The sequence below is a fragment of the Bos grunniens genome, chromosome 28 (genome assembly GCF_055505025.1).
Source record: "Bos grunniens cultivar Pamir isolate PY7600 chromosome 28, Bosgru_T2T1.0, whole genome shotgun sequence".
Lineage (NCBI taxonomy): Eukaryota > Metazoa > Chordata > Mammalia > Artiodactyla > Bovidae > Bos > Bos grunniens.
Window position 1 is genome coordinate 39,437,438 of NC_141192.1, and position 15,723 is coordinate 39,453,160.

The following is a 15,723-nucleotide window of genomic DNA, read 5'->3' on the forward strand; positions in this document are numbered from 1 at the left end:
GCATCAACATCCTCCAGAAGGATGGCTATGCCACCCTTGATGGATGGTCCACCAAGACTCCGCTCCTCTGGAATGCAACTGAAGGACATCTGTGTCTCTCCAACCTCTCATTTTAAGGTGATTGTAGAGCTCCACGACGATTACTTTGGTGTTGACATTAAGTTCACTCTCAGAGGGTAATCTTATTTGTTTTATCAAAAGTACTAAGTCTCAGTGAAATCCCATCAGTCCACAGACTGATTTATTCTATTTCTCTCTTAGTTTCAAACTTGAAATCATTCTTAACTCATCTTTCCCCCTCAAATCTAATATACCATCCAAGGATTATTGATGTTTCCATCTCACCATTTCCTGTATTTTTCTTTCCTTGGCAATTCTATCATTGCTGGTTCGGTTCAGCCCATTACTGTTTCACACCTGGATGGTACCTTAGATATCAGAGTTCTTGCCCAGGCTCTAATGCTCCTTAATTTGAACTGATCCTCCGCAATCCATCCACGACGTTAATCCTTAGGCTTTTCCTCCATTTTGTTTCACTATTCAAGAATTCTAACAGCTATCCATCATCATGGGCTAAAGGGCAAAGCCTTCCACTTGTTGTTGTTCAGTTACCCAGTCGTGTCCAACTCTTTGAGACCCTGTGGACTGCAGGACGCCAGGCCCCCTTGTCCCTCACCATATCCCAGAGTTTGCCCAAGTTCATATTCATTGCATCGGTGGTACCACTCAGCCACCTCATCCTCTGATGCCCGCTTCTCCTTCACCCTCACTCTTTCCCAGCATCAGGAACTTTTCCAATCAGTCGGTTCTTCACATCAGATAACCAAAATACCACAGCTTCAGCATCAGTCTTTCCAATGAGTATTCAGGGTTGACTTCTTTATGACTGACTAGTTTGATCTCCTTGCTATCCAAGGGACCCTCGGGAGTCTTCTCCAGCACCACTGTCCAAAGGCATCGATTCTTTGGCCTCTGCCTTCTTTATGGTCCTGCTCTCACAACTGTATGTGACCACTGGGAAGACCACAGCCTTGACTCTACAGACCTTTGTCAGCAGAGTGATGTCTCTGATTTTTAAAACACTGTCTAGGTTCGCCATACCTTTCCTGCCGAGAAGCAACTGTCTTCTGATCTCATGGCTACAGTCACCAACCACAGTGATTTCAGAGCCCAAGAAGAGGAAACATGTCACTGCTTCCACCTTTGCCCTTCTATTTGTCATGAAGTAATGGGGCCAGATGCCATGATCTTAGTTTTCTTAATATTCAGTTTTAAGCCAGCTTTTTCACTCTCCTTCTTCAGCCTCATCAAGAGGTTCTTTAGTTCCTCTTTGCTTTCTGCCATTAGAGTGGTATCATCAGCATATCTGAGGTTGTTGATGTTTCTCCCACCTATCTTGATTCCAGCTTGGAACTCATTCAGCCTGGCATTTCTCATGATGTGCTCAGTTCAGTTCAGTTCAGTCGCTCAGTCGTGTCTGACTCTTTGCAACCCCATGAACCGCAGCATGTCAGGCCTCCCTGTCTAACACCAACTCCCGGAGTCCACCCAAACCCATGTCCATTGAGTCGGTGATGCCATCCAACCATCTCATCCTCTGTCGTCCCCTTCTCCTCCTGCCCTCAATCTTTCCCAGCATCAGAGTCTTTTCAAATGAGTCAGCTCTTCTCATCAGGTGGCCAAAGTATTGGAATTTCAGCTTCCATACATCACAGTGAACACCCAGGACTGATCTTCTTTAGGATGGACTGGTTGGATCTCCTTGCAGTCCAAGGAACTCTCAAGAGTCTTCTCCAACACCACAGTTCAAAAGCATCAATTCTTCAGTGCTCAGCTTTCTTTATAGTCCAACTCTCACATCCATACATGACCACTGGAAAAACCATAGCCTTGACTAGACGGACCTTTGTTGGCAAAGTAATGTCTCTGCTTTTGAATATGCTGTCTAGGTGGGTCATAGCTTTTCTTCCAAGGAGCAAATGTTTTTTAATTTCATGGCTGCAGTCAACATCTGCAGTGATTTTGGAGCCCCACAAAATAAAGTTTGACACTGTTTCCCCATCTATTTGCCATGAAGTGATGAGACCGGATGCCATGATCTTAGTTTTCTGAATGTTGAGCTTTAGCCAACTTTTTCACTCTCCTCTTTCACTTTCATCAAGAGGCTCTTTAGTTCTTCTTCACTTTCTGCCACAAGGGTGGTGTCATCTGCATATCTGAGGTTATTGATATTTCTCTCGGCAATCTTGATTCCAGCCTATGCTTCCTCCAGCCAGTATAGGTTAAATAAACAGGGTGACAACAGACAGCCCTGTTGCACTCCTTTCTCAATCCTGAACCAATCAGTTGTTCCATATAGGGCTCTAACTGTTGCTTCTTAACCCACATACAGGTTTTTCAGAAAACAGGTAAGATGTCTGGTATTTCCATCTCTTTAAGAGCTTTCCACAGTTTGTTATGATCCACACAGTCAAAGGCTTTAGCATAGTCAATGAAACAGAGGTAGATGTTTTTCTCGAATTCCCTTGCTTTATCTATAATCCAGAAAATGTTGGCAATTTGATCTCTGGTTCCTCTACCTTTTCTAAACCCAGATTGGATATCTGGAAGCTCTTGGTTCATGTAATGCTGAAGCCTAGCATGCAAGATTTTCAGCATGACCTTACTAGCATGGGAGATGAGTGAAACTGTCCAATGGGTAGCACATTCTTTAGTACTGCCCTTCTTGGGAACTGGAATGAGCATTGACCTTTCCCCGTCCTGTGACCACTGATGGGTCTTCAAGATTTGCTGACATATTGAGTGCAACACTTTGACAGCATCATCTTCTAGGTTTTTGAATAGCTCTACTGGAATTCCATTGCATCCACTAGCTTTACTGACAGCAATGCTTCCTAAAGCACACTTGATTTCACACTCCAGAATGTCTATTTCTGGGTGACTGACCACACCATTGTGGTTATCTGCTGCATTAAGACCTTTTTTGAACAGTTCCCCCTCCACTTGGGAGGACCACTGTTTTGGTTAACACAAAGTTAATATTTTCCAATTCTATTGGAAGTCATCCAAAAGCGGCCCGCTTTGGTGAAACTAAGCATTAAAACCCCCAATTCCAAAGACTAGTGGAAAGCCTGTGTCAATGGGGTCCATGTGAGAGGGATAAGAGAGAAGTACCAGAGGCTGAAGATTAAAAAGAGCTGAAAAGGCATCATCTGCAAAATGAAGAGGCATTTTCTGAGGTGTCAAACTAAAGGCTCTGGGTGCTGCAGCAATGTGTGCCATGTGGCAGGCACTGGGCCAGGTGTGGAAACAGGGCAAAGCCAAGGGAGAAAACCCAGGAAGAAGTCTGTGTGCAGGAGGCAGGCAGTTTACCCCTGTGGCTGTGGTGGGGAAGAGAGACACTTTACTGTGAAAAACCACACCACTTAGTCCTATTATGCAGGAGGGAGAAATGAAGTCAGAATGAATTTAAACACAAATCCCAGGATCATGAGGAGCTCCCAGCTGTCCTGGCTCCCACAGCTCCTTCACTCACAGCTCCCACAACTGTTATAGGAGAAAGTCACCACTCCCATGACAAGTAATCAAACAAAAAAAAAAAAGAGAGAGAGAGAGAACAGGCATAGTAAAAGCAAGTGGCAGATAAAGGATAGTTACAGGAAAGAGTTTTCACTGGAGTAGATGGAAAATATGACTATTTCCCATGCATTTACAAGAAAATGAAGTAAGAATGTCTCTGAAGAAATTGTATCTTTGAGATCAGGAAAGAAGCAGAAGAAAAAAATAACTATGACAGAAATACATGCAAAATGGTGAGAAACACAAGGAAGAACTATGGATAAAAGCACAAGTAATAGAGGTCAGAAATGAAAAATCAAGCAAAGTGGAAAAAAAAATACAGGAAGAGTTTGTGTGATTAGAAAGAAAATGACAAATGTTAAAGACAGGCAAAGGACAGCCAACATACATACAACTGCAATCCCTGAGGATGAACACTGGAATAAGGGGCAGAATAAATACTTAAAGATACATTTTATATGTAAGAAGACTTGAATCTACATCCTGAAAGGTCACAATATGCCCCATGAAAAATTGACACATAAGAGTCAACTATAAGACATAGTAGTAAAATTATTGTATTTCAAAGAGAGAGAGAGAAAAAAAGAAACTCTTTGGATAGTCAGGCAAAAGATATTCAGTCACTTACAACAGACAACCAGAACTCAGGCTAACCTCAGATCTCTCCACAGAACGTTCATGCTAAGACGCAGGGGGCCCACAACTACACTATCCTCAAGCAAAGAAAGGAATACCCAGCCTCACTGAGGTTGTGTCCTCATCATTCCTTCCTGAAGAAAACACCAGAGGACAAATTGCAAACAATAAAAGATGGAACAAGATAGCACAAGGACCGTCAGTGAGCCTCAGATTTATTTGACTACAGGAGTATGAAAGTAAAACAAATGTAGGGAATTTAAAAAATGGAAAAGTGGTCCTTCTCTGTGGTCCAGTGGTTAACTCCGTGCTTCTAATGCAGAGGGTTCAGGTTCAGTCCTTGGTCAGGGAACTAAGATCCCACATGCCACATAGCGCAGCCAAAAATAAAAAGTAATTCACCCTTTTAAAAAGAAAAGAAAAAAAAAGATATGGAAGAGAACACCAATGTCACAACCCCTGATAATGTCACAATGTGACATTACACTCAACACGAAAAATCCCTAATGGGTCCAACATTTAAAAGTAACATAAATAAATAAATTACAAGGAGAAAGCAGAGGTGCCTGCTTTTTAAAACACTGAGTGAAAGAAGCCTTTCTAATTAACACACATAACCCAGAAGCCAAGAAACAAAAAAAGGACTGGTAAATTTGAATATGTCAAAAAGTTTTCATGGTCAAAGCACCAAAACATAGTCAAAAACAAATGATCAATTCAGAAAATTAATTATAATTTTTTATTACAAATTAATACTGTTTGGTTTTGGTTATCTTTTTCAGGGAGGGAAGAGTGGGAAAGCCCACAAATTAATAACTTAAGCATTAACCATTTATTTGCTTGCTTTCCTTGAGTTAGCAGTTCAGGCTGGGCTCAGCTGAGCAGTCCTTTTGCTGGTCTCTTCTGAGTTCACTTATACACGGTCATAGTCAGCTGCTGGGGAGACTGGCTGGACGGCCCAAGGTGACCTCACCCAAGGGCCTCATAGTTGGCAGTACCTTGTAATTTCTCATCCTTGAGAAGCTAGCTCGACTTCTTTACCTGGCCCTCTCAAGGTGGCAAGGGATGACAGAGAAGTTCTCTTGAAGGCTTGCTCAAAAAGTCACACAGTATCATCCTTCCACAATCTACTGGTCTGAGGAAGTCACAAAACTAGCCCCGATTCAAGGCATGGAAAAACAAGAGTTCACCTCCCGACGGGAAAAGCTGCATGGAATTTGGGAGCTTTTTTAATACCATGACATATCTGATATATATTTATGATACTGCCTATAAATCAAATCTTTAAAAGGCAATTGACTGAAAGGGCAATGAATATAAAGAAAGAACTCCCAGAAAAGGAAGTTCAAATAGCTCATAAATATATAAAAAGATACTTAAACTCAATCATCAAAGGAGGAAACAACATTAAATTCCACCAAAGTTTCTGTATTTCCATCAGATTGTCAAAGATCAGTTAGATATCACCACTTTGACAATGGTAGGAGAGGAAGGCACACTCATTCATTTCTGGTAGGAGTGTCATTCGATGTAACCTTTACTGAGAAAAATTTGCAGATTATCTATCAACACCACCAATGGATACTGTTTGACCAGCAATTTAACTTCTAGCAATACATCTTACAGATATATTCATAAACATGGGCACAGAGGGTGTACTTCTATTCTTTGCAGACTTGTTTGTGTTAAGATTGGAAATGGTCCAACTGTTCTTCAGTAAGGGCTGGTTAAACAGACTGTGGTTCCATTATACAGTGGAATATGATATAGCTGTGAAAATGAATGAGGAGATTAATTATGTATGGATACAAGTACTGCTATTTGTGTGTGTGTGTGTGTGTGTGTGTGTGATATAAACATAATCCACCTCTCTGGTAAGATAAATAAAAACCAGGTAACAATAATAGTACTATATATTTTCTTGTTCCTTTAATATTTTGAGCTATGTGAAGCACAAACTACTACACATAAAACATAAAAAAAATCAAGGCCCTTCAGTATAGTATAGGGAAATATATTCAATATTCTGTAATAAACCATTATTTAAGAGAATATGAAAAATATACATATGTGTATGTGTTGCTTTGCTCTAAACAAGAAACTAACACAATTTTGTGAATCAACTATACTTCAATAAAAATTCATATAAATTTAAACAAAAAAAATTTTTGAGCTATGTGAATGTATTACCTACTCAATAAATAGTCTTTCAAGGGCTTACTCTGAAGTGTAAAGCCTTTTCCATGCTAGCTACAGATTCTCTGCCTAGAATTACTTTTCTCCACCCTGCTTCACAGAACACTGGCTTTCAGGAGGATGCTCTAATCACTGCCCTCTTAACTTACCTAGAATCTGGCTTCCAAACTTTTATCTTTCTCTAACACGAGACTGATACCCAGGTGGCACAGTAGTAAAGGATCCACCTGCCAATGCTGAAGAAGCTGGAGATATGGATTCCATCTCTGGGTCAGGAGGATCCCCTGGAGGAGGAAACAGCAACCCACTCCAGCATTCCTGCCTGGAAAATTCCACGAGCAGAGGAGCCTGGTGGGCTACCATCAGTGGGGTTGCAAAGAGTTGAACGCGACTGAGCGCCTGAGCATGGATACACAACCTCTGCATTGTCTACCCGAATGTACCCAGCCTTCCAGGTTCATCTCAGTGATCCCTGAAGCTTTGTCTGACTACCTCAGCCTCAGAGCTCCCTGCTTCATGAACTCGTGAAGTTCCACTGTCTCTTCTGTTTCACCATTAGCACTTACAATCATTTTTTCATTCTCTCCTTTGTGTTCGTCATTTAGACGTCTTTGTTCCCCAACCACACTATATCTATGTAATAGAGACAGTGAAGCCAGGTGACCTGCTCCAGGTCAGACCCTGAATGAGCACAGACAGGATCAGAACCCAGGTCTCCCGGCATGCAGTCCAGGGTTTTTCGTGATTCTGTTTGCCTCATCCCTTCAGGAGTCTCGCGGTGTGTAATCCCAGAGCCGTATGATGTGGAGAAGATTGAAACAAGACCAGCTTGTCTGGTGTGATGGAGCTGCCCCTCTTGATTACCCACCTTCTTGGAAATGATGACCCTAACAACTCCTGTTCTCCTAAACTTTGAGAGTTCACTGTTTCCATGAAACAGGGGATCCCAATCATCTGCAATGGAGGGTATTTCTAAAGAAGCACCCCGTCCCAAAGTCCCTGCTCAGATAACTGGGGCATGCTGCAGCAGGAATTACCATACACCTCTTGCTTAAGCTAATGGATGCCTTGACCTTCAGAACTGTATTTTTTTAAAGCCCTGATCTACCACAGCTAGATACTCCTGACCTAAGAGATATGGCATCATATATTGCTGAGGACAAAGATGTACATTGTACCTGGAAAGCATTTCTCTGAGAAATCTGCTCCTGCTGCCCCTCCCCCTTCACACCTCAAAATTCCCAGGGAAAAATTTGTCTATTAGAAATATTTCCTAAAGGAAAATCCTTCAGCACTGTTGGTGGGAATAAAAACTGGTACAGGCACTATGGAAAACAGTATGGAGAGTCCTCAAAACACTAAACACAGAGCTACCATATGAGCCAACAATTCCATGCTTAGGCATATATCCAGGAAAAACTATAATTCAAAAAGATACACGCACCCCTATGTTCATAACATCATTATTCACAATAGCCAAAACATGGAAAACCCTAGATGTTAGACAGATGAAAGAATAAAGAAAATACACATATATGATGGAATACTCAGTTCAGTTCAGTTCAGTCGCTCAGTCATGTCCAACTCTTTGCGACCCCATGAATCACAGCACGCCAGACCTCCCTGTCCATCACCAACTCCCAGAGTTCACTCAAACTCACGTCCATCCAGTCAGTGATGCCATCCAGCCATCTCATCCTCCGTTGTCCCCTTCTCCTGCCCCCAATCCCTCCCCGCATCAGAGTCTTTTCCAATGAGTCAACTCTTTGCATGAGGTGGCCAAAGCTGGAGTTTCAGCTTCAGCATCATTCCTTCTAAAGAAATCCCAGGGCTGATCTCCTTCAGAATGGACTGGTTGGATCTCCTTGCAGTCCAAGGGACTCTCAAGAGTCTTCTCTAACACCACAGTTCAAAAGCATCAATTCTTCGGCGCTCAGCCTTCTTCACAGTCCAACTCTCACATCCATACATGACCACAGGAAAAACCATGGCCTTGACTAGAGGGACTTTTGTTGGCAAAGTAATGTCTCTGCTTTTGAATATGCTATCTAGGTTGGTCATAACTTTTCTTCCAAGGAGTAAGCGTCTTATATTCAGCCATAAAAAATAATAAAATAATTCCATTTGCAGCAATACAGATGTAATTAGAGATGATCATACTTAGTGAAGTAAGTCAGAAAGAGAAAGACAAATATCATATGATATCACTTATATATGGAACCTAAATATGATACAAATGAACCTCTTTACAAAACAGAAACAGGCTCACAGACACAGAGGACAGACTTGTAGTTGCCAAGGGGGAAGAGAGGTGGGGAGGGATGGATTGGGATTTGGGGGTTAGCAAATACCAACTCCGGAGAAGGCAATGGCACCCACTCCAGTACTCTTGCCTGGAAAATCCCATGGACGGAGGAGCCTGGTGGGCTGCAGTCCATGGGGTCTCGAAGCGTCAGACACGACTGAGCGACTTCACTTTCACTTTCCACTTTCATGCACTGGAGAAGGAAATGGCAACCCACTCCAGTGTTCTTGCCTGGAGAATCCCAGGGATGGGGGAGCCTGGTGGGCTGCTGTCTATGGGGTTGCACAGAGTCGGACACGACTGAAGCAACTTAGCAGCAACTTAGCAGATACCAACTACTATATAGAGAATGGATAAACAACCAGGTCCTTCTGTATAGTACAGGAAACTATATTCAATATCCCGTGATAAACCACAATGGAAAAGAATATGAAAATGGATATATATATATATATATATACACACATGCATGTGTGTGTGTGCATAACTGAATCACTTTTTTGTATAGCATAAATTATTAATAACAATACAATATAAATCATCTATATTTCAACAAAATAAGAAACATCTCCTCTTCCTTCATTTGGGGTTACTATCATTAGAGCTAATTATTTTAACAGTTAGGTTTGTTCACAGTGTCCTTAAAATCAGACACTATTCTAGATACTGAAGATACTGCAGGGAACAAACCAAAGCTTCCGTTGAGGGATGGCAGACACAGATAAACAAATAAAAATACATTACATCAAGTGCAACTTCAAGAACAAAGTCCAGTGAGGAAACAATAATGCAAGGCAAAGGGATAGAGCATGAGAGAGGATGCTCTTAAGATTTTTTTCCCCTGAGAAAAACCTGTTTTCTGTGCAGTTTTTGGCTGGAGGTATCATTTAACATAAAAAGGGAGGGAGGGAAAGAGACATCTTTTGACTGATGTTCATTTTCTAGTTTTTTTTTTTTATTATTATTTTCCTCAGTTGAATGTTCCCTCTGAGAACTGATCAATATGATGGAAATAGATAGCTGGCTTTTGTGTCCAAAAATGCTGACGCTCGCAGGCTTTCATACCTTATGCATAGAGGTGTCTGAGAAAACCAACCTGGGAGTAACAGACTATTTCCAACCAGGTCTGACTGCAGGCTACCTTTGCTTGTGAAGAACATCCTTCACATCTCTGCCAAGACTGCTGTGTGTCCTTCAGGTCTTACAGCACTCCCATCCTTTCCAACATCTGGTTTGGGGATGCCTCATCAAGAGCAGCAGCTTCAGTTCCCCGATGTTAGATATTCTTAGTTCTCATCTAGTTTATCCTGAAAATCAGATTATGAGAAAACAAGCCAGCCATCAGCGGGTCTACAGGACAGAGTTGGGTGAAGGGAAGAATTTCTGGATAAGAGTCACTTTAATGCTAATGGAAAGGGCCCTGAAAGGGGATTGAGGGCTCTAAAGCTGGTTCCACCATCAGCTGGTTGTCCGCAGGCCAGTTCAGCCAGCTCCTCCCATCACAGAAAACCTCTAAATTGGGGCTGTATTTGTATTCAAGCAGGCAAGCCTATTAGTGAAGTGACTTAACTAACTTTCCTCCTCTTCCTTGCCTCACCTATAATCATTTTTCATAAGTTCTTCCTTTACATTTTAACTACTATGCTGCTCATTTGAGTCCTTGACTTCCCAGAACATTGATCTCAATTGCAAACCACAGAGATTAACATGAAAACCCGACAAACAGGACTGAAGATGGCACTGGAGGAAGAACAAATTTAGATAATGACAAACCAAGATTTTTCTTTATTTGACCCAGCCCTGAAAATAAGCCGTCTTGCTCCTCGTTTACACCTGTCTGCAAGTGGAAGACCTTTTCCGATTCCCTTCCCATATAGGTTATCACAGAATACCGAGGATACAAAATCAATACACAGAAATCTGTTGCATTTCTACACGTTAACAACAAAAATCAGAAAGAGAAATTAAGGAAACAATCCCCATTTACCATCAAAACAAAAAGAATAAATCACTGGAATAAACCTACTTAGGGAGACCTGTTTTCTGAAAACCCTAAGACACTGATGAAAGAAACTGAAGACGACACTTGCATGGGAAGAATCAATATTGTCAAAAATGACTACCCAAGGCAATCTACAGATTCAAAGTAATCCCTCTCAAATGATCAATGGCATTTTTCACAGAACTAGAACAAAAAATTTTTTAATTTGTATGGTAACACAAAAGACCTCGAATAGCCAAGCTGTCTTGTGAAAGAAAAATGCACCATCTCCCAGAGTTCGTTCAAACTCATGTCAATTGAGTCAGTGATGTCACAGTAATTTTTTAAAGCTCTGTGCTGTGCGCATGCTCAGTCACTCAGTTGTCTGACCCTTTGCAACCCCACAGACTATAGCCCACCAGGCTCCTCTTTCCATGGAATTTTGCAGGCAAGAATACTGGAGTGGGTTGCCATTTCCTTCTCCTTTAAAAGATCTAATCGGTTGAAAATATTAAAGGTTAAGAGTTTTTACCCACAATTCTTTGGACCACTCTGAGACAGTCTCAAAACCACCCATCCTGCCTGCGTCAGTGGTGTTTTTGACGAACAGCCCAGCCCTCACTGCAGAAGAACAGCTTTGTACCTGCCACCTATTTCTTCCTAAACCTCATCTGAAAGGAAGTACACTGACTGTCAGTGTAACTGAATTGGTAATTTTCACTCTTTGCCTCTTGCCGAATCACATTCCAGAGGCATTTTGGGGACCAGGGTCTGTGCTGTGTAAACGAAGCTGCATGCAGCCTGGCCACCAGGGGCACGGGCTTTATTTACAGAGCAGTGCCCTTTCTGCTTGCACGTGCCAATGGTTTCCATCAGAAATGACCCTGAATTGCCTTTCCTGGTCTGCATCAGTGTTCACAGCATAATCATTAACCAAATGGAAAGTTCTTCTTTTTTAAAATTTTTATTGAAGTACAGTTGATTTACAATGTTGTGTTAATTTCAGATGTTACTGCAAAGTGACTCAGACACACACACACACACACACACACACACACATTCTCTTTTACTTTCTCTTCCGTTATGGGCTATTATAAGATACCAAGTATAGTAAGTACCCTGCACAATCCAGGAGGTCCTTATTGGTTATCTGCTACATATACATGGGGGATTTCCAGGTAGTGCAGTGATAAAGAATCTGCCTGCCAATGCAGGAGGCTCAAGAGACACAGGCTGAATCCCTGGGTCAGAAAGATCCTCTGGAGGAGGAAACGGAAATCCACTCCAGTATTCTTGCCTGGGAAATCCCATGGACAGACAAGCCCAGCGGGCCACAGTCTGTGGGGTCACAAAGAGTCAGACATAGCTGAGCACGGAGCACTGCACCACAATGAGTATTTTAATCCCAAACTCCTAAGTTATCCTCCACCAGAAACTCTTTTACTTGTATAGATTATATAGATTTTCTTTCTTTTTTTTTTCCCTTATTTTTTCACTGTGCCATGCAGCATATGGGATCTTAGTTCCCCAACCAGGGACAGAACTCGCACCCCTTGCATTGGAAGCACAGAGTCTTAACCACTGGACTGCCAGGGAAGCCCCTAGATTTTCAATTATGAACAGAAAAAACATGTCCCACCCGGCTTCTGCCCCTCCCACATGTGTGAATATCAATGGTTTCATCCCAGTGAAAGCAAAATACCTCGGCAATGATGCACAACCAATAGCAACTATTCTTCCAGGCAGATGCCACTGACAGCAGCCCACTTCCAACAGTGTCCTTTAGCTCAGGAATTCTGCCATTGTTCCTTCTCATGGTTCTCATCACAATCACAAAACCATAATTTATCACTAACTTTGCTGCTGGCTTTATAAGCTTCTAGACACGGGTACAACTTGTACCTGTTTCTGCTGTGAGGCGGCCACTAATGATGAATGTTTCCTTCCGTAGCTTGGATCTCTTCTCTGCCATTATCAACAACATTCAACCCTCTTACAGTGGGAAAAAAAAATGTATCCTGTGCTTCTCTGGAAAGGGCTGATTTATTAAAACAGGTCAGTGAACTTCGCTTGAAACTAACCAGCAACAGACTCTGGATGTCTGGCCCAGAGTGTGGGCATCAACAGAATCAACCCTAAAGACTGGAATCTGCTCTTTCCCAGACGTGCGGTTCAAGGTGTCATTCTTCCTACTCAAGGTGAAAACCCTGACCCAGAAACTAAAGTGAACCCTGGAAACCACAGTGGAAATGGGGAAGTATTTACAGCTGAATGCCCATATAAGCAACACAGAGCGACACACAGACTGGTACTTAGCCCCTTAAATACATATTTTAAAACAGAATTGAGTGTAGAAGTAGATGAAGCAAGTGTTCAACTCAGTAAGCTATAAAAAGGAAAAAAAAAATTGGAAGAAACTTCCCTCCAGATTAAGAAAAAAAATTAATGCTGAATTTAAAAAAATGTGTATCTCAATTATTTGTAAAGTTTTATCAAAACACACTTGTGCCTAGAGATAAATGATTGGTTATCCACCAAACTTCAACTGTTAGCTAGTCATCAAGGTTCAGTTTTTAATACTTTTCCTTTCGCTATCTTATGCAAAGTTCTCACAGTAACATGCATACATGACCCAGCTCATACAGACCTGTTCTGTATTTGCGCTGCAGGATCTCCCTGGTGGTCCGGTGGTTGAGAACCTGCCTACAAGTGCAGGGTACACAGGTTTGATCCCTGGTCTGGAAGAGTCCACATTACCACAAGGCAACTAAGCCCATGTGCCACAGCTACTGAATTTCAAGAAAAGCCACTGCACTGAGAAGCCTGTGCCTGGCAACAAAGAATAGCCCCCGCTCTCCGCAACTAGAGAAAGTCCTCAGTGCAGCAGTGAAGACCCAGTGCAGCCAAAAATAAATACATAAATATTTGCACTGGAATCTTCTGCATTCTTCAGATTTAGATTATCCTAAATTATAATATTTACATTACTCTTTCATCCATGCTTCCTCACTCTGATGAACCAGCATTGCACTATTTATCTGTTTGGTTTTTTAATATCAGGGATAAAAATGAAACAAAGTAAAGTGCAAACTTAGTAGAAATAACAACTGGAAAATGGTACATGAACATATTAGGCCAATCTACTTTCATTTTGTTAACTAAACATAATTTGTGTTATTGGCTAACTGAGCTTTAAATAACAAAAGAATTAAGAATTTAATGAGACTATGGAAAAGTCATGTGCAATTTTACTCTTCAAATTGGGAAAGTATCTGTGAAAAAGATTATTTCAAGTTTTCGCTCAGAAAACTAGCAAATTCCCCTTGGGCTATTGATGACTGATAGAGATCTACAGGGTCCAAATGAGATAGCCCTCTTACTTTATAAGCGAGGGTTGTTTCAAATGTCACAGAGCATTATCCACTATGTTCTCCCATTTTCATCACCTGAATTCAGTTCAGTTCAGTCGCTCAGTCGTGTCCGATTCTTTGCGACCCCATGAATCGTAGCACGCCAGGCCTCCCTGTCCATCACCAACTCCCGGAGTTCACTCAAACTCATGTCCATCGAGTCAGTGATGCCATCCAGCCATCTCATCCTCTGTCGTCCCCTTCTCCTCCTGCCCCCAATTCCCCCCAGCATCAGAGTCTTTTCCAGTGAGTCAGCTCTTCGCATGAGGTGGCCAAAGTACTGGAGTTTCAGCCTCAGCATCATTCCTTCCAAAGAACACCCAGGGCTGATCTCCTTTAGAATGGACTGGTTGGATCTCCTTGCAGTCCAAGGGACTCTCAAGAGTCTTCTGCAACACCACAGTTCAAAAGCATCAATTCTTCAGTGCTTAGCTTTCTTCACAGTCCAACTCTCACATCCATACATGACCACTGGAAAAACCATAGCCTTGACTAGCCGGACCTTTGTTGGCAAAGTAATGTCTCTGCTTTTCAATATGCTATCTAGGTTGGTCATAACTTTCCTTCCAAGGAGTAAGCGTCTTTTAATTTCATGGCTGCAGTCACCATCTGCAGTGATTTTGGAGCCCAAAAAAATAAAGTCTGACACTGTTTCCACTGTTTCCCCATCTATTTCCCATGAAGTGATGGGACCGGATGCCATGATCTTCGTTTTCTGAATGTTGAGCTTTAAGCCAACTTTTTAACTCTCCTCTTTCACTTTCATCAAGAGGCTTTTGAGTTCCTCTTCACTTTCTGCCATAAGGGTGGTGTCATCTGCATATCTGAGGTTATTGATATTTCTCCCGACAATCTTGATTCCAGCCTGTGCTTCTTCCAGCCCAGCATTTCTCATGGTGTACTCTGCATATAAGTTAAATAAGCAGGGTGACAATATACAGCCTTGACGTACTCCTTTTCGTATTTGGAACCAGTCTGTTGTTCCATGTCCAGTTCTAACTGTTGCTTCCTGACCTGCATATAGGTTTCTCAAGAGGCAGGTCAGGTGGTGTGGTATTCCCATCTCTTGAAGAATTTTCCACAGTTTATTGTGATCCACACAGTCAAAGGCTTTGGCATAGTCAATAAAGCAGAAGTAGATGTTTTTCTGGGACTCTCTTGCTTTTTCGATGATCCAGTGGACGCTGGCAATTTGATCTCTGGTTCCTCTGCCTTTTCTAAAACCAGCTTGAACATCTGAAAGTTCATGGTTCATGTATTGCTGAAGGCTGGCTTGGAGAAGTTTGAGCATTACTTTACTAGCGTGTGAGATGCGTGCAATTGTGTGGTAGTTTGAGCATTCTTTGGCATTGCCTTTCTTTGGGATTGGAATGAAAACTAACCTTTTCCAGTCCTGTGGCCACTGCTGAGTTTTCCAAATTTGATGGCATATTGAGTGCAGCACTTTCACAGCATCATCCTTTAGGATTTGAAATAGCTCAACTGGAATTCCATCACCTCCACTAGCTTTGTTCATAGTGATGCTTTCTAAGGCCCACTTGACTTCACATTCCAGGATGTCTGGCTCTAGGTGAGTAATCACCATCATGATTATCTTGGTCGTGAATTATCTCTGG